Source organism: Puma concolor, chromosome B4 (genome assembly GCF_028749965.1).
Source record: "Puma concolor isolate L17-30 chromosome B4, mPumCon1.1.hap2, whole genome shotgun sequence".
Lineage (NCBI taxonomy): Eukaryota > Metazoa > Chordata > Mammalia > Carnivora > Felidae > Puma > Puma concolor.
The window spans coordinates 40,077,018-40,099,478 of NC_141673.1; the positions used below are offsets into that span (position 1 = coordinate 40,077,018).

At 35.8% G+C, this 22,461-nt stretch overlaps 1 protein-coding gene across 5 annotated transcripts in view; it reads right to left on the reverse strand.

The window, feature by feature from the left end:
* Nucleotides 1–22,461, reverse strand: part of SYT1 (synaptotagmin 1) — a 563,462-nt gene that overhangs the window by 364,314 nt on the left and 176,687 nt on the right. For 4 of the 5 annotated variants that reach the window (XM_025926620.2, XM_025926619.2, XM_086712749.1 and 1 more), the window contains one exon: nt 2,362–2,414. The exons of the other annotated variant lie outside the window; for it this stretch is intronic. The gene's annotated coding sequence lies outside the window, so the exon portion shown is untranslated. The remainder of the gene's footprint in view (nt 1–2,361; nt 2,415–22,461) is intronic. 5 annotated transcript variants of the gene reach the window in all.

The window sequence follows — 22,461 nt, forward strand, 5'->3', positions numbered from 1 at the left end:
CTTTTTTTAAATGTATCCTCTTTGTTGTTGTTGTTGTTATTATTATTATTATTATCATCATCATCATCACTATCCAGTATATTCTGTCTGCAGAGAACCAACCCTTAGAGTTTTTGAAAGTACCACCGGACATTTGTTCAGTAATAGTGAAAAGTTATTATTTTAAGATACAATTTCCTAAGGTCCTTTTCTTATTTTTCTTATCTTTAAGCATATTTTTTCTGTGAAATATAAGTGTAATGTGCTCTAAAGATCTTTAGTAATATTCTAATCAATTATCAAATTGTTCTTAAGCTATGAGCTTTAAGGCAAAACTATAGGTTTGTAAGGCTTTCCTATGCTAATTTATAAGGCTTGATTTAAATACAAATTGTAAAAACTCATTTATTATTCATGGACTTGCAACACAGACACATATTCTATAGATTAAAGACAAGAAAAATACTGCATTATCCAATGTCTTCACTTTCTATCATGCTTTATTTTATGTACTGACATCCCTAATTCATGAACTCTTTGGAAAAAGACCTATATTAAGACACCTCTAGTGTTTTGACAATATTGTTTTAATTCAGAGTATTTCTCTTCAAAAATATTTTATAAAATCATTAAGGCATAAACTCTATTTTTAAATTTGGGCTTGAGTTAGTAATTTTTCCTTACAGTTTTTTAGGAGTCATTTAGCATGGAGTTGTTAAATAAAAGACCATAAAAGCTAAAAGGAAGACTCCCACAAAGCACAAACACACCAAGAAATTGCATGTTTTCTTTCTCAGAAACATGCATATCATTTTCTCTAGGATTGCCCCGGATGGGCAGAAGACCTAAATACTTGCATCAAAGGGGCGCCTGGGTGGCGCAGTCGGTTAAGCGTCCGGCTTCAGCCAGGTCACGATCTCACGGTCTGTGAGTTCGAGCCCCGCGTCAGGCTCTGGGCTGATGGCTCAGAGCCTGGAGCCTATTTCCGATTCTATGTCTCCCTCTCTCTCTACCCCTCCCCCATTCATGCTCTGTCTCTCTCTGTCCCAAAAATAAATAAACGTTGAAAAAAAAATTAAAAAAAAAAATACTTGCATCAATTCTTTCCAAAGGATGCCATACTAAATCCGATTTTAATATAGTTATGAAAAGTACAATCCAAACGAAACAACTTCTATAAGTAACACCTGAATAATAGACCCAATCACTTAAAGATAGGTCAGAAAAATAGCCGTTTATGGCTCTTGACAGTGAAATTATAAGATGACCAAGAAATTGTGAGGGGTATAAATATTAACTGCTTCTTGTATAAAGAATATAAAACTAATATGTATGATTCTGTCATTTAAAAATTCAACCTAGAAGTGAGTTTGCAAACTCATTTGAAAACAACCATGGCATTAAAAGGGAGATAACATGGTTCACCAATGTGGACTTTGCTTTTCCATCTTTATTATTTTTGATATTCACATATTTAAATTTGTAATTGCTTGCATCTAGGAAATCATTAAAATGTTACAAATTCTACCATAAAGAATGGTATAAAATTTTTTTTTTTTCAACGTTTATTTATTTTTGGGACAGAGAGAGACAGAGCATGAACGGGGGAGGGGCAGAGAGAGAGGGAGACACAGAATTGGAAACAGGCTCCAGGCTCTGAGCCATCAGCCCAGAGCCTGACGCGGGGCTCGAACTCCCGGACCGCGAGATCGTGACCTGGCTGAAGTCGGACGCTTAACCGACTGCGCCACCCAGGCGCCCCAAGAATGGTATAAAAATTTAATTTTGCTTCACAAAAAGCATATTTAGGAACATATTTAGGAAAACAATTATTACTCTCAGTTAATAGCTGTATGAGGAAACATAAGTCATAGTTGTGAGAATATTAGAAATGTACTAATGAGAAACCTTTAGATTTAAAGCCTACAGATGGTTGCCCTTTTTTTATTTTTTGATAATTCTAATTTAAAGACAACAAACATCTTGATTCTTCTTAAAAATTTTGTTCAAAATGAATATATTTTTCTAGCACATACAGAGAATGTGAGGCACGATGATTAAATTTTACTTAATTTTTTTCTTCTTTAGAATTAAAATGATACAGTGCTAGTCAAAAGATAGGATGGAATCAACATAAACACGTTCTGCCATATAGATGTATCGCAAGGATTACCTTGGCCTCTTATTTAAGAGGATTATAGGATAACTGATTTTCAGCTTCCTCCAGTAAATTGGGATTGACTTTTAGAAGGTTCCTTCTAAAACTTGCCAGCTGTATTAATCTCTTATCTTACCAAATAGAAAGGCGAATATTTCTATAAAAGAAATTTGTAGAATTTTATAGAGGCTCTAGTCATATTATGGTATCATGAAAGCACTTACTGTTCTGTGAGGAATTCTGGGGTATTTTCTTCTTTCTTTCAGATTCTTTTTTTCTATAAAGGAAAACAACATGCCCACTGGTTAGCTGACTGCATAGTTCAGAATCATGTCAGATTGTCATTAATGTGACTGATTAATTTTATTATGTCATATTTCTACTAAAAAATCTTGACAGATATATATCCAAATACAATATAACATCACATATATGTACATTTAGTATATAGAGTAGAAGACAGAGATTGTTAGGGATTTTAAAGTTGGTTTGAAGAACTAGAGATCAAGATTCTATGAGTAATTGATACACTGATTTTTGTGACGATGCTTCTTGCAGTATAGCTTTTCTACTTTAAAAATGAAACAATACTCTCTACGTAGACATTGTTAGAGAATATTACATTATTTATTTAGAAAGAATCATACAGTTATTAGTCAATTAAATACATGGTGCTATATTTAGTATTGACATGATCATAGTTGACTCTTGAACAGTGTGGGGGTTAGGGGCACTGACCCTCCTTGTAATCAAAAATCCTGGGGCGCCTGGGTGGCGCAGTCGGTTAAGCGTCCGACTTCAGCCAGGTCACGATCTCGCGTTCCGTGAGTTCGAGCCCCGCGTCGGGCTCTGGGCTGATGGCTCAGAGCCTGGAGCCTGTTTCCGATTCTGTGTCTCCCTCTCTCTCTGCCCCTCGCCCGTTCATGCTCTGTCTCTCTCTGTCCCAAAAAAAATAAATAAACGTTGAAAAAAAAAAATTAAAAAAAAAAAATCCTTATGTCACTTTTGACTCTCCCCAAATTTGACTACTAACAGCCTACTGTTGTCCAGAACCCTTCCTGATAACATAAAGCCAGTTAATGTTTATTTTGTTTATTATGTTTATTTGTTATATAATAAAATAAGCTAGAGAAAAGAAAATGTTAAGGAAATCATAAAGAGGAAAAAAATACATCACAGATTTGAGTGGACCCATGCAGTTCAAACCGTGTTGTTCAAAAAGATTTGACAAAAATGTATATATATCCCCCAGCAGGGGTAAAGAGAAAAATAATCTCACATTGCTGTGTTAAAAAAAAAATAAATAAAAAGTACAACTTCTAGTTTAGAGAGTAAGAAAATGAAATCCTTCCCAAGAGTCAATATCAGGAATTGCTTTAATGTAATAAAGATGTCAAGCATTTCTGATTTGATTTGACTTGACGTTAGCAACTCACAAATGAAAGATTTCACAGTGCTAGAGACAAGTACCTTTTTATAGAAGTTCTGATCAGTTTTAGTCTTCAAAAATTTAAGTAGAATGAAAACCAAGAAAGAATGAAATATTTAAAAATAGGTTCGTAATAGGCATGTTACTCTGTTTTTATAAGTTCTTACAGAGTCTGTTTTGAACAGAACTGCAGAAATATAATAATGCCGGCAGCTCTGGCAATTGGCTCATATAGGTACTCAGCATAAAAGATCTGAAGTGACAGCTATATTTCCAAAGCTGCATTTACTGCATCTGTTCAATGGTTAAGCCTCCAAGGTCCGTTTTCATTTTATTCCTGCCTGAAATGCAACTGTTTTCTAGTAAGAGCCATTAGAAAGAGCATTGTAAAAATGTGCTTAGATTTGCCTGGCTGACTCTTAAAATGCGACTTTGAGCCACAATCAATTTTAGATAAGATTTCTACGTATAGTTTCGGTTACTGACACTTTTCTTATTAAAGCAAAAACTACAACCAAACTCTGTGGGTGTACATATGAAGGCACCGGAGTAACATAGACCTCTTTACAAGAAATACAGGTGGCAGCGGGGGGCTGCGGGGGTGGGTGGCCCTGCTGGAGTCAATGAAGGCTTTCTACTAAAAATCTAAGAGAATATTTGACGTTATATTTATTACACATTGAGACTTACCCCAGGGGCCGGCTTCCCAAAGGGACGCAGTTAAAGGATTAAACAGTTTTTGTGACTTACGAGCCATCTGCAGGGATTTGATTTCATTTTGGTTTTACATGCAGATCTATCACAAGGATGAATGGGCAAGCCTTTTCTACTGTAGGGGACAAACAACTATTTTACTTCTAATCTATGCACTGAATATGGATGTGCACAGTATTTTTCTCGTAGCTAATTTCTCTTGCGTGTAAAAACCTTTCTCTTTATTTTAGAGGAAAAATGTGAAAATAGCACAGGATGATTTTGCACTTTCTGCCAACTGTCTGGCTTTTCAGTAATGTCATTGGTATCAGTAGGTCTGACTCAGAAAGCCTCCTGGTATTGAGACTTGGTACTTTTATGTGTTTATATGATACTTAAAAAAATGTGAATCTTTTTAGGGAGATTTACCTATTTTTCACAAAACAGTATGAGGATTCACAGTCAATAAATCTGATGACTCTTTCATGCTTTTTAATCCAGTTTTAGAAGCAGACCTGACATGGAGAAAAAAGAAATTATCTGAAACTTAGGGATTACTTTTGCTTGATAATAGCTAGAAATTAAACTGCTGAACCTTGCAGTGCTAACCATGATTCTATTTATAGAATTAAGCAAAACACTCTATGCTTTAGGCATGAATATTACAAATCCTTGACTTGTTGTTTTGTGGGAGGAGGGAACTATTTGTATTCATTTTAATGCTGAATATTTAAAAATGCATAGCTGAATTTTTTTTAAAGAAGGACTCAGTTTCAAGAATGACAAATGACTAATGTTAATATCCAAACTTTGTTTAAAATATCTCAAATATTTCATTTTGATGAAAATATTGATTTTAATGGAGCTTTTAATATGTTTAATGGAAACCTATCACTGAACCAAATATTTATTTAGGGTTGGATTTAAAGTGAGCTCTAAAGGGGTGCCTGGGTGGCTCAGTCTGACTTCCGCTCAGGTCATGATCTCACTGTTCGTGGGTTTGAGTCCTGCCTCGGGCTTTATGCTGACAGATCAGAGCCCAGAGCCTGCTTCGGATTCTGTGTCTCCCTCTCTCTTTGCCCCACCTCTGCTCGCGTTCTATCTCTCTCAAAAATAAATAAACACTAAATTTTTTTAAAGTGTACATCATGAATCTTTGCAACATGGTCATTTGTAAACATCCCCTTCACCCCAGGTAGACTGAGATGGCATCAAAATCTCTACCCCCTGTTTTAAATCTCTAAACTACAAATTATAGATAAACTCAGAGTTCTTTTCCTTGGACTCCTTCCTATTGAAATGCCAAAACTTGTGGTTAGAAGACAGTTACAAAGTTGATGTATCATTTCCTAAACACAGATATCACTAACCCTAAGGGATTTTGTTACACATCTTTTGGCTTAAACTCTTATTCTTGGGACAGCAGTCACCAAACAGAGATTACTTTAAAAAGAAACACTATCCAGGTCATTAGTGATTGAGTGTAAAATTTTACACACAAAAATAAAGCATTGCATGACACATAGATGTATCACATAATTTTAGGTTAGATCCTGGACCTATATAGGACAAAAACAATTAGCTATTAAGAACATTACTGTGACACTAGATGAAATTTGAATATGTACTATGAATTAGACAGTGTTCTTACATCATTGGTATATTGCCTGTGTTTGATAACTGTTCTGTGTAAGAAAATGTTCTCTTCAGAATTATACTGAAATATACTCTAAAATACTTGGAATAAGACATATCATGTCTTCAACTTATTCTGAATGGTTAGGAAAAAGATATGGATAGTGTATATAAACACATAAATACAATATAATATAATATAATATAATATAATATAATATAATATAATATAATATAATATAATATATAATATCATATAAATACACACACACACACACACACACACACACAGAAAATGATACAGAACAAAATTAAACAATTGGTTAATCTAGGTAAAAGTCATATGGGAACTTAAACTATCCTTGCAAGTTTTTATGAGAGTTTTTATGAAAGAACAAAATAATCATTACCAAAAAAAAAGAGATTATAAAACTATTAAAAAAATAAAAATAAAGTGCCGTTTTTTCAGTATCCTTACAAAATATTTCACTGAACTGTGGCTATGTTATTTTGTCCAGTAAGCACAAGATTGTTTCATTCTGTATATAACAATAAAAGAAAAGGACATTTATCTGGAAAATGGAGAGTATTAGGCAATAAAAGAAAAGTAATCCATCAATAAACAAAAAAATTGTTTTCTTTAAATGAGGCCACTATCAGTATCTATGGTGCTGCTGGAATAGTGGGAAGGCAGTAACACAGAATATGGATTTTTCTTGAAAGGAAAGGGAGAATGAAATATTTTGCTTCGGGGCACCTGGGTGGCGCAGTCGGTTAAGCGTCCGACTTCAGCCAGGTCACGATCTCGCGGTCCGTGAATTCGAGCCCCGCATCAGGCTCTGGGCTGATGGCTCAGAGCCTGGAGCCTGTTTCCGATTCTGTGTCTCCCTCTCTCTCTGCTCCTCCCCCGTTCATGCTCTGTCTCTCTCTGTCCCAAAAATAAATAAACGTTGAAAAAAAAAAATTTAAAAAAAAATAAAAAAAAAAAAAGAAATATTTTGCTTCGTATTGAGGACAAAGAAATGTGTCTATTTCTCCTTTTTTTGTGTCTAACCATTGACAGCCATTTAGGAGGCTTAATTTTACAAACCTGTCCTCATTATGATAGAAGCAAATGTTTACCAACAAAGATTGGAAAAGGGATAAAGGCTCTACTCATTTTTCTGTTGTGACACTTTATTAGACAAGTCAGAACCCACTAAAGCACTTGCTGGCAGTCAGTTACAATCATGACATATTGGGTTCAGCCATGTTTAACATTTCCATTATATTCAAAATAATTATTTTAGAATGGGGGGCTGATAATGAGGCAGAATGGCACTAAGTCAGGAGAGCCAGTTTGTATCTTGAAAAGGAGGATGGGAATTAATTAAATGAGAAGCTTGGGGAAGTTAATTGGGAACGAGTGAAGATAAGGACACTATCAAAGCATGAAGAAATAAAACTATTACAATAAAAGATCGAGCAGAAAGTCAGAGAACACCTAAGGGAGGTGAAACCTGCAGAATTACGAGTATACAGGAGCAGAATTATGCTTGTGGGTGCCCCTATTGGCTTCCAATCCTTACAGTAGTGCCTGCCACATGAATAAATGTTTGCCGAATGGATAATTGTATATTGACAAAAGTAAAATTTAGTGTCACATAATCCAAGTCTTCTTCTGTCTGTATCTAATGTGTGACCTTAGACAACTCACTTAATCTAATTTTGTCAGCTGTGAAATGAGACTGTGGAAAAAGGTGATTCACCAAGGTGCCTTCCAGATCTAAATATTTCTGGATGTGGTTCTGTTCATCAAAATGGGCAACTGTGAACATTTTCGTAGAAGAGACTAGCCTTATATGAGTTTTAAATGAAGAGAAATGGGGAAAAATAGAAAAGATGAATCAAAGAGCAAAGCATCGGCTCAAGTAATGGAAAATAAGTCCCATTGAAAGAGATGTTAATAAGAGAGAATTCAGAAAGTGATTTATGGTTTTGATGTAAGAAGTGACATTTATGTGTACTATTGATACAGGCATGCAGATGTAGAGATCTTTATCTGTTCTTTTTATTATTACCAGAGTGACTGTACACACCCCCTGCTTGCACCTTTAGAGTCCTCAAATAAACAGAAATGGAGAACATTCAGAAGAAGCTATAAATGGCAGGAGTTTATATAAATGTTCTCTTACTACAGGTCATGGAATTGGGACTGCCCATTTTAGAGAAAGGAAAGCTGAAGTAACTCTTAGGATCTATATGTAATTCCATGAAGAGCTATTTAATACAAGACCCAAAAGGCACAATTGCTTATACCTCCATGAAGCCTTTGGTAATTAACACTGGCTTCCTCATGTGTTTTCTTTTCTGTAAGCTTGTTGAGCATTTACATTCTAGAAGACATACGTTAGCTTTTACTTATATGTGATCTCATTATTTTCCCCAGTTTCATCTATGCTGATTTTGAATTGATGCTGCATACTTTGCTTTTGTGTTTCCCTGGACTACAGTGGTCCTTAAGATGAGTTAGATGCTCAATAAACATTTGCCAGTGGATGGAGATGGGCACAATACACTTTGAAGTTAAAAAAGGAACTGGGATGCTGATTGGTGGCTGCCAAAAATGACTTCTTGGCCATCAAGCATGGTTGGTGGTCTTGGGACTTCTGTGAGTCCCCTACTTTCCTTTCTTCTCATCAGCCTATTCCTCTAGGCATTTTCCGTAAGAGGATCTAAAGACCTATCGTGGAGATAAAAGGCATACTATTCTTTAAAAAGAAGGGTCTAGTCAAATAGCCTCAATGGGATGGGAAACTATGACCTGAAATAAGCTTGGCATTTGAGTCTGATCCACAGCAGAGGTGAGCAGGGGCCACTTTCTGAGCTTTGTCAGACCAAAGCAGAATATTTCTTATAATCTATACTGAAATCAAGACCACCGATTGTATACTGCTACGAAAAAGCTGGGGTGTCAGTGATGGCAGAGGTAGTGTCTCTGTGGGAAGGATGGGGTAGAAAAGAGGAGGAAGGCCCAAGAGAAAGAGAATATAAGAGAACTATTTTTTTTTTAATTTTTTTTCAACGTTTATTTATTTTTGGGACAGAGAGAGACAGAGCATGAACGGGGGAGGGGCAGAGAGAGAGGGAGACACAGAATTGGAAACAGGCTCCAGGCTCTGAGCCATCAGCCCAGAGCCTGACGCGGGGCTCGAACTCCCGGACCGCGAGATCGTGACCTGGCTGAAGTCGGACGCTCAACCGACTGCGCCACCCAGGCGCCCCAAGAGAACTATTTTTAATGTTTATTTGTTGTTGAGAGAGAGACAGAGAGTGCAAGTGGGGGAGGGGCAGAGAGAGAGAGAGGGAGACACCGAGTCTGAAATAGGCTCGAGGCTCTGAGCTGTCAGCACAAAGCCCGACAGAGGGCTCAAACTCTGGAACGATGAGACCATGACCTAGGCCAAAGTCAGAGGCTTAATGGACTGAGCCACCCAGGTGCCCCAGAACTAGATTATTTTCAGAGATTTCTGTACAAATTCTAATACTGCAACAATTGGAGACTGGATACTTAGATTAAAAGATACGTTATTGCTGGTTTCACAAAAAGCAGAAGTCAACTATCTTTACAAAAGACTCCAAGGTAGCTATAAAAACTTCACATTTGCTCATGGAACGGAGGGTGTTGGTAAAGTGACAGGAAATGAAAATAAGTTGACTCACCTTACCCAGTTTTTGAGGTTGGATGGGGAGAGTGTAGTAGCAATTTTATATACACATTTAAGGTTGAAGGAGAACCTTTGATTTATTTAAGCCTTGGCTTGCTGCAAATTCAAACCCAGCAAAGATGTTGGGATATGGCATGAAATTATTACAGTTCTATGCTAATTGTCTCAACTTTAGTGCTGTACTGTGTTCTGGGTTTAGTTCAGCACCATGGGACAGGACCAAGCTGGAAGTCCAGGGCCAGCCATGAAAAACCACAGCTAAGAAGGGGACTCTGGTCTCCTCTCTTTACCTAACATCCACGTGGGGAACAAGCATAGAGATAAAAAAGAAAACAAGCAATTTCTTAGGTTAAACTTGTTCTCAAGACATCATCTTTATCTCTGTCTTTCGAGCTGGTAAATATAAAGTGTACAAGTAGAAACAACAGTATACACCGGTTCATAAAAATCCTGGTCCTTGACATTCACAGAAAAACTGCCCTCTTCAGAGATTCATTGTAGGAGGCTACATGCCTATTTCTGGAGAAGCAGTGTGATATAAACAAACAAACAAACAAATGCTGTTTAGTAAGCTGCATTTAGCAGATTGTATACTTTATTACTTTCAGATTTCTAAGGACATGGTGAAGTAGTTGTTAAAACTATTTACATATGAAAGAACTTGGTTCACAACTTTTTTGCAGTTAGTAAGTGGTGGACCCAAAGTCTAACTAGATTCAGCCCTGTTTGTATCTGAATCCTGTTTTTCCCTAGCAACAAAGCCTCTGTAGTGTTAGAATGGACTTTGAGAACGTAGAAAATCTATTTTCCAGCTATTTCTTTACTACTTATTAGATGTATAGCCTCTGAAGCAATTCAAATAAATGATCTTAATTGCTTCATCTGTAAAATGGGATAACACCATACTTACCCCAAGGAAAAGATTAGATTAGCCAATTTATTGAGGTATATTCTGTTTCTAAAAGTAATAGAATATACCTAGTCTCAGAGAAATAAGAAGCCTTAAAAATAGAAGATTTTTCAAAAAATTTTCCACATGTAACCTTTTTAAAATTACTACTTCTAGAACTTTTACCTGAATATCGTAATTCCTACATTAAACAAAAGATTCTCAAATCAACATAATAATTTCATCTACATATGAAGATTTACTATTGTAAGATTACCTTCAGGATATGTTTATAAGAAGCATAAAACCTTTGTCTTACAGTTTTTAATTCTAAACATCTGCATAATTGACCTAAAATTACATTAGGCAGGAAATAAAACTGTGTGGCCATGGAAGTCTAGAGATATGTCTTTTCTTAATTAGAGCCTACAAAACTTGAATGTTCAAGTTAAGAGCTAAGTACCAGGGAGATGGCTAAAAGATGTGTTGTGCTGATTTGAAACCCCAAAGTCAATGATAGCTCAAACAGCTGAACTCTCAACTCATTAAATGAACAACCCCTGAATTCCAAAAACTCTAGAAGTTAAAAAACAATGGCAACAATAAACTTTGAATAAAACATTTTAAGTTCGTTATTAGATGTGAAGGAGCTGTAAATGGTAAGAAGTTCAAAGAATGGAATGGCATTTCTATTCTGAAAGAGAATATATGAAGTGATAGCCCAGAACAATAGACTCTAGATTCCATTAGATTCTAGATTAAAAACAAATTGACAACTAGAAAAGACCAAAGGGGGTGGATATAAAAAAGATCCTTGCCATAAGTAAGAACCAACCACTTAACCCTGATAAAATTATCGTTTCTTAAGATGACCATGATACAGTCTTATAAAATCCTAAATTAATGATTTATTCAGAGAATTCAAAAGATGATTTAAGAAAACATATATTTGAGAAAAAAAAGAATAGCCATCAAATTATAGGAGGAATGTGTAGTTAAGTCATACTAAAGTTTTCATTAGAGAAAACAACTAGCATTAGATATTTGGGTGACCGTTCAATAAAATTTTATTAAAAAAAAACCTGATACTGTTTTACCTGGGTTTGAAAAAGACTCTCATGTCATCCATGAAATGATAATAATGGATAGGATAACAGCCAAAAAAGTGAGGCAAAAACATGGGTGAGTTGTTTTCTCAGCTTCTACTCTTTGATCCTTCACTTGTCTAACATGAATAGCAACTAATTTTCACTGTCAAAAAGAATATGATCAAGATTAATTTCTTAGAAGTAATTCCTTAGAATAGGCAAATTTCTTTGGAGGACTCCAGGCAGGGATTGTAACAGTCAGTTTTGGGCTCCCTGATAGGAAACTTAATTGAAGAGCCCCACCTTCAATTTGAAACTAAAATTCATTTGGAATTATGTACAGCAGCAAGTGAACTTTTACTGTGTTCCTCAGTGCTATCGTTGTGTTTCTGCCATAGAGTCCCCTAGCGTTGTAATCACCTCTTTAGTTATAGTTTAAAGAAGTGTCATTTTTGAAAAGAAACTGATTTTATTATAATCACTTTCATATCCTTGATACCGAGAGAATCAGAAAATAATCATGTCATAATTCACTTTAACAGACTTTAATGTAGTCTACGTAGTGCCATCTACCACATGTGGATTTCTCATTTTGCTAATAATCCTGACATGAACTAAAATATCAATATAATGAAATCATTTGAGTGCTAATTATATTGAGAATGGTAAATTTGGTTGTCAGAGGTTGGTGGGAAGCAGACCTTTTTCTAGTTGACTGCAAATCACAGTCTTATTGTCAATACCCTGGAGGCAGCCCCAAGTGAAGCCACAGTTTCATCTCTACAATCCGGCAAATCTCAACAATTGCTGTTGAAGTTTCTATAGTACTGTTTTAGGAGGCGTGTGGGATAAAAAGAAATAGAAGAAGGGTCCCTGTCTGTCAAACCCCAATTCATAACTCTACCTCAGCACTGTACATGGATTTAAAGTCTGTTTTGTTGTTGTTAACTCCACATCCCTGGAAGCTTTCCAACCTTCAGTTCATAGTACTTAGTACATCTCCTGGCATATATGGGGTTCTAAGCAAATGTTTGTTGAACTGAACTCTTGAAGAACTCAAGTCAGTCTCCTTTGTCTACACAGCATTCTTTCACTAAAAATCCTCTTTGCCAATTTGGTGGTACAGTTGAATCGTGGAGGTGCACTTAGTTGGCGGCCACCCTTAATGCCAGGTATGCTTTTTGGTTTTTCTGTGTACTTGATTTTGGCAGGGTCTAGCTATTATATAAGGCACAAACATTTTAAATAATCTCCTATGACATCTTTTATTTAGATCTATTTTCACAAAGGCTTACATGAAGCTTACGTAATTAGATTTGTGATCCTCATGGAAAGGAAAAGAGGTACAGGAGACATTCTGCCATGTATGGGCAAACATTCTAGACATTTCCCATGTCAGAAATGTCTGACTACATAATATTATATCTTATTCTATACCACCACTTTTTCTCTCTCCCAGGTAGATAATTGCTACCCCTCCAACCTAAGCCTCTTTCCCATTAGGCACCCATTTACTTTTCTTATAGGTTCTATGAAAAAAAGGCAGAGTTAATTGTGTGATGTGTTTAGCATGGAAGTTACATGAGAGGTTACTAATAAGGACTGTCACCTTAACAGGAAGTTAAAACCCATTTGACTTGGTGAATTGGGGATACTCAAACCCAAAATTAAAAATTCTCCTGAATTTTCTTAATTTTCTTATGTTAAACTTGTTCTCAAGACATCTTTATCTCTGTATTTCTAGCTGGTAAATATAGAGTGTACAAATATATACAACAGTACACATTGGTTCATAGATATCCTGGACCTTGACATTCACATGAAAACTGCCCTCAGAGTTTGTTTCTATGTCGTGGTCTTCATGTTCCTTTATTAAAAAGAGGCAAATGCCATGAAAATAAGTTAACATGGAAGACCCAATCAATGCATCAGGCATAATCTATAATCTCAAATTTTACATGATTTAAAATTGATCAATAGTATTTGCAAGAGGTACATAATAACATTTACATACCATTTTAACTAAGGAAATTGTTCTTATAGACTTGTTAAAATACACTTTAATATGGGAAGAATAAAACAATTGTGTCATTAATAGTTAATTTCATCACAAATGATACTATTTGATGATTATTTGAATCTCAATTTTATTGAGGAAGCTGGTTTTGGTGGATTTTAGGTAAATCTTAAAATTTTAGGTGTTTATTCTGTACCTAACTATGCATGTTTTATTCTTTCTGGTGGGTGCGTTTATGGGTACATAAATATACTTACAGAATATGTATACATACACACCCATAAATATACACACAGAATATATACATGTACATGCACATACCATGTAGACTTTCAGAATGAATATATATATTCCATATATTTGATTGATGGACGGATGGATGGGTAGATAAATAGAATAAAAAAGAGAAATGAAGGGAGGGAGGGAAGAAGAAAGGGAGGGAAGAAGAGATGGAGAAAGAGAGAGAAAGAGAAAGGAAGAGAGAGCGAGAGAAAGAAAGAAAGAAAGAAAGAAAGAAAGTCAGTCAGTTGTGGAGGTAAGTGTGCATTGGAGGTAATAATTGAGGCAACACCAGTGGAGACAACATGCACCAGAGGAAAATTCAACCTGCCTCGTCTAAATCTAGTCATTATTTAAATAAAATGTAGGTACTTCTAAGACAATATAGAGTTGATAGTATCACCTTACTTCACGTAACTTAAACATAAAGCTGTTTAAACAACTAAATTCTTGTTTCTTTTATTTGGGAAAGCCTCACCAAAGCAATTGATGCAGTTCCTTCATAATATATAATCAATCTATTTTTCTGGTGGAATACTTTGAGAAAAGTACTTGCCAAACACTGTTCCACACACAAAAATGAGAAACTGCAAGGGATTTCTGTTCTCAGTAATTTTTAGTCCAGAAGATATGGTGGAGAAGGGATAGTTGAATCCACCCGTAACTCTTGAATGAGAAAAGCTGATGAGTTCTCTATGTATACAAACTCAAACCCAGTGCAATAGCCAAAGCCCTAATAGCGTGTGATATTTGTAGGATGACCATTCTTTGCCTGAGTTTTGATATAAAGAATTATCTCAGTTGGAGGTACCAGTCACGGAGGAACAAATTTGTGCAAGGGAAAAAAGCACTAGGCATGTTTGGATTCTTGACACTAAGTTAGTATGACAGGAGAATAAGGTTAAGTATGGAAGGAGAGAGAAATGAGGCTGGAAAAGTAGACCGGGACATACTGTAGATAACCTGAGGATGAGATTACGAAGGCGACAAGGAGCAAATGCAGGTTTCTGAAGAGATCAACTGATTTTCTGAGATGATCGATATATCAAAGGAATTTGGTAGTATTTTTTTAAGTCATATTTTATTTAAATTTGTGCGATAAACTTTTTAAATTAAAATAGTACACAATATTGTATGGCAAATTTTAAAGGGTGTGTTAAGAAGTATATAAAGTATAACATTTTTGTTTCTTTCATGAAAGTGTTAACAGTGAATTGCACTGTTAAGAAAGACACTGAAGAGAAAGACGTTGTCTGATTTGAAGTCGCAGAATTTCCTGTAGTTTATTCTATATGGCATTGATAATCTGCACCCAAGAGAGAAAAAGAAAATGAAGAAGAGACAGCGAAGCAAGTCAGATATATAAACTAAACACCATGGCACTTGAATGTATTGGAATTGATACTGTGCTGTGGTTAGAAAATATTGTAACATTCAGTTGAGGTAACTGTTCTATATACATGGTTGTGTAAAAAGAAGAACATTATCTTGGTAACATAGTTGGCTATAAAATTATCTTTACTTGCAAAATGTTACCATACAATGTCTTAAAGGAACATTTATTACTGCTATAATCAATTAACTTGCAATTACCATGTAACCTCCTATGTTCACACTTAACACATCTGTATAAATAAAACTTCATTTGAGGATCGTTAGCTAGAGAATAACATTACATGCATGGAAAATATTTTAATTTCACTAATTTCACAAGTGATGCTAAATTAATCACCAAGTCAGAAGTCACAAATGTTTCTGAATCTGGATGGTTGGAAGAGGGAGGAGTGTATGTTTGGTTTCATATTCTATTGTATTTATCTTTTCTGGTATTTAGTTTTGAGAAGTGTTCAAAAGTGTATTTACTCCTGCCCTACAACTTTCCAGAACCAATGTTAGTCACTTAGCTTTTTTTTCTTTACTGGTTTGTACAATGTAGTGCAATAGTACAGTATATAGATTAAAAAACAATTTGCACTGTTGATGCTGATGTATGGAGTAATTTTCTCAGGCTCTTTCAGTGCAATCTGCAAATGCATTAACAAAGGCTGGAAAACAAAAACAATCTACACTACCCATAACACACATGGGTGAAATATTGAAAAGTTTGAAAGCGTAATTGATACCTGCATTAGTAGAAATTACCTAGGAATGAGAAAGCACTCCTATTACCATGCAGAACTTGAAAAGCCAAGTATCCCTTGTACAGCTTCCTGAATAAGAGAGTAATGACCCAACCACTGAATAGAGGAAGAAGAAATATTTGTGACTACTGTTAACTTAAGAGACTTTGCAATAACGCTTTTAGAAAATCTATAACTGCTATTATTCCCTGCTGAATGGAAGGAACCCCTACATATATTTTCCGTTTCTCATTGCATTTCATCTACCCTGTTGCTCTTGACAGAAGGTCAGTGTTAGAATGTAGTTTTTACATGAGGAAAAGCATAAAATCTTCATCCAATTACATAATTATCATGCTGATATACTTCATTGTTTTGCAATACCATGTTCAAAAAACCCGGCAAATTTTAGACCAAAAATAAGGCTGTATAATTAGCTATTTATCATTCATACCTAAATGGTAAACAGTGTGTTATACGTCTTTTTGGGGGAGCAGGGAGGTCACTGATACAAACTCAGCTTTTTTTTTGTTTTTGATCTAACAAAGATATATTGAATGGGTACCGTGTGACAGATGTAGTGCTAACATGCTGTGGACACAGAGGATCACAGGATACAGATGGGGTTTACTCCCATAATGCTTATAGTCTCTGCAATGAACATGTATGCTCTAATTTTCTTTATGGGGGAAAAAAAAAAACCTGAATAGCATTTTAGCTCTATCCAGGGTCATCTATCTTCATGTTTTCGGATTTGGAACCTCTAAAGCATTAAGCTGGCCAGGAACACGCATTATATTACCACATTTACACTTAAAATTTCAGAAGAAGAATATGAGAAGATAATGTTTAAAAGTATGTTTTTCTCAGGGCGCCTGGGTGGCTCAGTGGGTTAAGCATCCGACTTTGGCTCAGATCATGATTTCATGGTTTGTGGGCTCAAGCCCTGTGTCTGGCTCTGTGCTGACAGTGCAGAGCCTGGAACTTGCTTGGGATTCTGTGTCTCCCTCTCCTTCTGCCCCTTCCCTGCTCACAGTATGTCCCTCTCTCTCTCAAAAAATAAATAAATATTAATTTAAAAAAAAAAACAGTATGTTTTTCTATTGGAGTAAAGAAACATCTGATAAGTTCTGACAAGGCTAGCAGAAGACAGCTCTACAGAAAGGAAATTTTAAATGGCTTGTCAACAAACAGTGCACGATTTTTCTGACGTTTTCTAACATGTGTTTTTATGGAGATATCTTTGAGATGATAAAAGTGACCATGCATTTCTACAATATTACTTGAATAAGTAAACAATGATCTCATCTTAGAGATTTGGTGATATTCAATATAGCTGTTTTGCTCCTTTATCCTAATGAAAGCTTTTATCAATTTATACTATGCCTACACTAAGAAATGGGCAAGCTCAAATGCTCAGGAATGTATTAGGAGATATATCTACCCATAGGCAGGCGAATAACCATTAACACTTGGCCAGTGGTTGATGCAAATTCATGGTTAAACTGGTTTCTATTTATTTAAAGCAAATTCAAAATAATTAGTGTGATGGTAAACCTTTAACTGTTGCAATAGAAGTTATCTTAATAAAGCTTATTAATGTTTTTAAATAACTCATTTCTATCATTCCAAGTTAAAATTATCTATAGCATATTGTGTTTACTACTTCTGACCAAAAAGAATCCATTCTTTCAGACATTTTGGGTGTGATGTTATTTAATCATAAATTGGCTTCAAATGTGTGTGGTTTTTACCTAAATCTCTTGGTTTTCAACTTTCCTTCTACATTCATTCAACAGGGGTTTGATACACACACACACACACACATTTTTTTATTCTTTGAGAACCTGTGATATGATAGGCACTGTTCAGAGAGGTGAATATAGCACACAATTTCCTTATTCTCATGTAATCAATGAGAAAGTGATTCAGTATAACTCCGGGTTGTAACAGTGGCTATAAGGAAAAATATAGACAGGTAAGTCTTAAAAGAATTAGGCAAGAAGCAGACAGAAGATGCTATTTTAGGTAGAGTGGTCAAGAAAGTCAGCTCTGAAAGGAGATTTGAGCAGAGACCAGAGTAAAATGAGAAAAACAGCTGTGTAAGGATGCAGGTAAGAACTTCAGAGCACAATGGCCTGAAGCAGGGAAAGATTGTTTATGTTTAGGGTAGAGCAGAGTAGCAAAGACATAAGCAAAGCATCTTCCAAATATTAAGGTTAGATTGCTGTGTGAATAATTTCAAGGTGTATGTTAAAATCTATTAAAAGAATACATCAATATCTAATGCTGTGTGGATTTTCAAAGAGTTTTAAATGCAGTCTAATAGCTAAAAACAAACAGGCAAATCAAGTTATTCCAAGTGTGTTATTTAATATGTCTTTTTTTTTTTTTCTTATCAGGTTAAAACATGGGTGAGAATGGGCAATTTTGTCTGGTGATCAATAGACAAACGCATTACACATCCACAAAATGCAATTACTTCTTTGAGTCTTCACTTCCTTATTTCTATAATCAGTACACTAATTCCCTTGATCAGGAAAAGATAATAACTCTGTGTACTTAGAGTATGTTCACACAACAGACAGACTACGTATTCTCAATGGGTTAATAACTTCCTTCTTTCTTAAAACAGAAGCATAAATTGCTTACAGTTAATCTGTTAGAAAAGGAAATGATTCTAAACACTTTATAAGTAGTATTTTCTTGGGGCACCTGGGTGGCTCAGTCGGTTAGGCATCCAACTTTCAGCTCAGGCCATGATCTCATGGTTTGTGGGTTCACACCTGCAGCAGGCTCTGTGCTGACAGCTCAGAGCCTGGAACCCGCTTTGGATTCCGTCTCTCTCTCTCTCTCTCTCTCTCTCAAAAATGAATAAACATTAAAAAGTTAAAAAAATTTCTCAAAAATCATAAGAGACTAAAATAAATGAATAAAGTGAACAAATCAAGCTTTAAAATATAATTCTTTAATATTATGCCAAATGCATTTATATTTCAAGGCTTATTTATTTATTAAATTTTTATTTGAGAGAGAAAGAGAGAGAGATTGAGCAGGGGAGGGGTAGAGAGAGAGGGAAAGAGAGAATCCCAAGCAGGCTCCATGCTCAGCACAGAGCCTGGTGTGGGGCTCAGTCTCACAACTGTGAGATCATAACCTGAGCCAAAATCAAGGAGGATGCTTTACCGACTTTTACCCAGGTGCCCCTCAAGGGGCTTTTTAAATATTTCACATATTTTATATCTACACTGAGAAGGAGGATTCATTTTGAAGCAGCCACACCCTCGTATATAGACATAAGCGACTTCTCTTTAGCAAAATCAGAATAAGATTACCAACAGTGTATGTGTGCATTAACATTACCAACCTTCTCAAAAAGTCACTTATACGGGTAGTATATAGTATTAAAAAAAAACCAAACACCTCTAGGTTCAGTTTTTTTAAATCACTTTTTACCACTTAAAAGCTATCATGCAGATGTGCATGTGCATACGCTGCAGAGTAAAACACGGAATAAATGTATTTAGTACATATATGCACACAAACACATGAACTTATCCATGTTATAAGTGTGTTTTGTATATGTGCATAATGTGTGTGTATATATATATTTATGACTGAGAAATAAAATTACAGTTTTATTCTATAATGTAAAATAATAGCCAGAAGTCTGCCACAAAGTGTACCTCTCTGATTCTTCTCTCTAGATTTGTGAACCAAATGACATTCCAAAAGCAAGCTATTAAACTTAGTTTGTAATGATTTTTAAAATGGCTATTAGAAACTCTAAGTTTCGGTAGAATTTCAACTTCATTTCCAGGCTTCCTAGTGCTTCTATAACATTTAACAAGCAAATATCATTATATTTTGGCTTTGAGTTTACGAGTTTTTAAAGTCAACTCAGAGAAAATGGAATCATGATGATTAGACTCATGATTCTCATTGAAGTAAAAGTAATGATGTCTCAGATCACTTTTTTTTTTTTGGTCTCCAAAGGAAAATTATCCTGAATTGAGACCTGAGTGTTTAATACATGTATCATGTCAAAATACTTCCAAACAAATCAGTACAGTCTAAATGGTAAAACCATGCATAGAAACTTGGATAGAAAAATCAACACTCATACTTGGTGTTCACAAAAATTAGTGTATACACATGTGGGCTTTAGCTTTTGAATATGAGTTCTATATGGCTAAGGAAATAGCTTATAAGTGCATTAGAAATAAGTTTATTCTGCCTTGCAACTGACTGTAAAGAGGTCACAATAAATGCAGGATTAAGTACCTGTTATCTTGGAGCTATTACTAGAGAAAATATGTAGCTAACAAGCAGGACTTCAAGAAGACAATACATCATTAAAAGGAACAAAGCTGGACTAAATTCTGTTAGCTTCATTCTCTGATCCAAATCCTTCCTTAATCACTACAGCATAAAAACTATAGCATGCGACATAACAACACATCACTGTAACATCTCTTTGCAGAGATGATAGTCAAGATCAACAAGAACAACAGAATGCACCCCAGAAAATAACTTGCAGGAAAGCAGGGATCTTTCCCGTTTTAGTCAAATATTGTTTTCTTAGCACCTAGAAAGTATGGTGCATTACATTTCTCAATAAATATTTGTTGAATGAATACATGAATGAATAAATAACTAAAGGAATGAATATTGAAGACAACGCTGAGGAATTTATTCCTTGTGCAGACTTTACAATGTAGACATGTAGCTAACATTAATTATTAGTGGCGCCTGGGTGGCTCAGTTGGTTAAGTGTCCGACTCTTGGTTTTGGCTCAGGTCATGATCTCATGGTTCATGAGTTAGACCCTGCATTGGGCTCTGTGCTGACAGCGTGGAGCCTGCTTGGGATTTTCTCTCTTCCTCTCACTCTGCCCCTTCCCTGTGCATCCTCCCATCCTCCCTCCCTCCCTCCCTCCCTCCCTCCCTCCCTCCCTCTCTCTCTGAACAAACTTTAAAAATATATGATCATTAAATGAATAAATGCCTCCAGAGCTCTAGAATGTTAGAGATAGTACAGGTTACATTAACAAACCGTCAAGCAAAATTCTGGTTTTGTATGATAATACAATACCTAATCTTGGCTACTGAGTATGAATTGTCTCCCCTTGCTGAAAGGAAAAACCCTCGTTCTGCAGTGGATTCTGACATCAGACAGAAGGATGGGGGAGCCTGGGGCAGGTGCTCTCCCATCCATCCTTGATTTTGCCTTGCTATTTACTAGTCAGTTACCTCTTTGAAGCCCCTGACCCAGAAAATGAGCCTTTGAATTGTTCTTCGGTGAGTAAGTCCTTTCTGTTCCCAACCCCAACTTCCTAGTGTCCTTGCTAATCACTCAAGACTGGGTTGGAGACCTATGAATTTTCATGCGTTTGTCCTTCATCCTTCCTGTCTCAATCTCTGGGAAATCATCAGTCCTTACCCTATGTGCAGTCAGGATGCCCTCCCAGGTAATCTTCTTGGGGGAATTTGAAACAACTGTAGCTATAAATTAGGTAATACTCCAGCATCAATAAGAAATTTCCTGATAACTAATACTGTTGTCATATAAGATAAGAAAATATGTCTATTCTTAGGAAATACACACTGAAATATTTAGGGGTAAAGAGGCCTGATGTCTCCAACCTATAGGCAAGTGGTTAAAAAACAAAAAACAAAAAAACCTCGGGCACCTGGGTGGCTAAGTTTGTTAAGCATCTGACTCTTGGTTTTGGTTCAGGTCATGATCTTACTATTCGTGAGCTGGAGCCTCTGACAGCACAGAGCCTGCTTGGGATTCGCTCTCTCCTTCTCTCTGCCCCTCCCCTGCTCGTGCTCTCTCTCTCTCAAAATAAATAAACTTTAAAACAACAACAACAACAACAACAAAATAAACCCAAACCTCTGTGTATGCATGAACATGGAGAGAGACTGATAGGAAGAGAGAAAGAGAAAGGGAATAATAAATCAAATGGCACAACTTAATATAAACTATTGCAGCATTGGGGCACCTGGGTAGCTCAGTTAGTTAAGCATCTGACCTTGGCTCAGGTCATGATCTTGCAGTCTGTGAGTTCGAGCTCCACATCAGGCTCTGTGCTGACATCTCAGAGCCTGGAGCCTGCTTTGCATTCTGTCTTCCTCTCTCTCTGCCCCTCCCCCATTCATACTTGCTTGCTAGCTCTCTCTCAAAAATAAATAAACATTAAAAGTAAATTAAATTAAACTGTTGCAGAATTTTGGCAGAGCATATGGAAGTTTTTCACACTATTGTTACTTTTCTGTAGGAATGAAATAATATAATTAAGTGAGAATTAATTGTTATGAATTATAAAATATACAGTCATAAAAATTTTTAGAAGTTACTGACAACAACTACTGAAAGCTGCTGCATTAATATCTGGTCCCAGAGGACGTGCTCACCATACTTGGTCCTGTCAACTTCTGTTAGTCCAGACTGCTTTCATG